Source organism: Anneissia japonica, unplaced genomic scaffold, assembly GCF_011630105.1.
Source record: "Anneissia japonica isolate Jap-2015-1 unplaced genomic scaffold, ASM1163010v1 scaffold3077_len58716_cov146, whole genome shotgun sequence".
NCBI lineage: Eukaryota > Metazoa > Echinodermata > Crinoidea > Comatulida > Comatulidae > Anneissia > Anneissia japonica.
In genome coordinates, this window is record NW_022702969.1 from 39,387 (window position 1) to 40,474 (window position 1,088).

Consider the following 1,088-nt stretch of genomic DNA (forward strand, 5'->3'; position numbering starts at 1 on the left):
GGAGAGGACGAATGTTCGTTTCATCAGCTTCTGAACCAAGCAAGACGGTTCGTCGAGTCCGAGGACGAAGTACCGGAGGCGGCGAAGAGGTTGTCCGACAGGACGGTTCGACGGCCTTCGCGCCGACCGTGGTTTACGCTGATCTGCCCACGCCGGTAACCAGATCTCTCGCGAGGTTGATAGCGTTCATGGGAAAGATTCCCGGCGTGACGCTGCTGAAACCGAGCGAGTGCACGGTTTCCATCTGCTTCCTTTCGAGCAACGACCACGCCGGATTCGCCGGAAGGGGAGACGCGCGCTACGTGCTTTTGGACGACGACGCCGAAAGCATAAAGTGGACGGACACGGATACGCTCGTCCATTTGGCCGAGAGGATACTGGATCGCAATCTCGGACACGATCCCGGCGCGGTGATAGTGGAAGATGTTCGACGACATTGACGACCCGGCAACCAGTTCCGACAACTTCCTGCTTCTCATAATCATCCTGCTTGCCGACATCGTACCTAACGTCGAAGAACGCGAGCGGGAGAGACGCGAAATCGTCACTTCCGTTTTCTGAATGTCTTTCGAAATGTGGAGGAATCTCGAAGTGCGCGTGCGAAGAAAATGGTCGAGGTGGGCACGAGAGAAGAGGGCGATCCACGCCGACCGCCGTCTAGAAGTATTCGAGGATGGTGAGCAGGAGGATGAAGACGACGAAGACGAAGACGATTCGTTGGAGGAGTTGTCTGTGGATCTGCAACGACGGTTGGAAGCTGCGTGCAGAAGCGGCACAGACGACGACGTCGTTCCCTTCTACGCAAGATGCTTAGTTCTAGCAGAGCACCTTCTGCGAGGGACGGATTCGGTCACGACGGAGTGCTGCACCATGACCGACTTCGACGCCGTGTTCGCGCGACACGTGCTGTTCCCTTAGACGAGCGAGCATTCGACGGTGATATCGAGGCGCCTGTTTGCACTCTGGAGGTTCGTGGTCGTCGTGGGCACCGTACCGGCGTTGCCCATCGGTTGTTGTCCAAACGTCGGATACCGGTGTTTCGTATGCAGGAAGGAGCAGACGGACGAGGAGTGCCACCATCTCGTCAC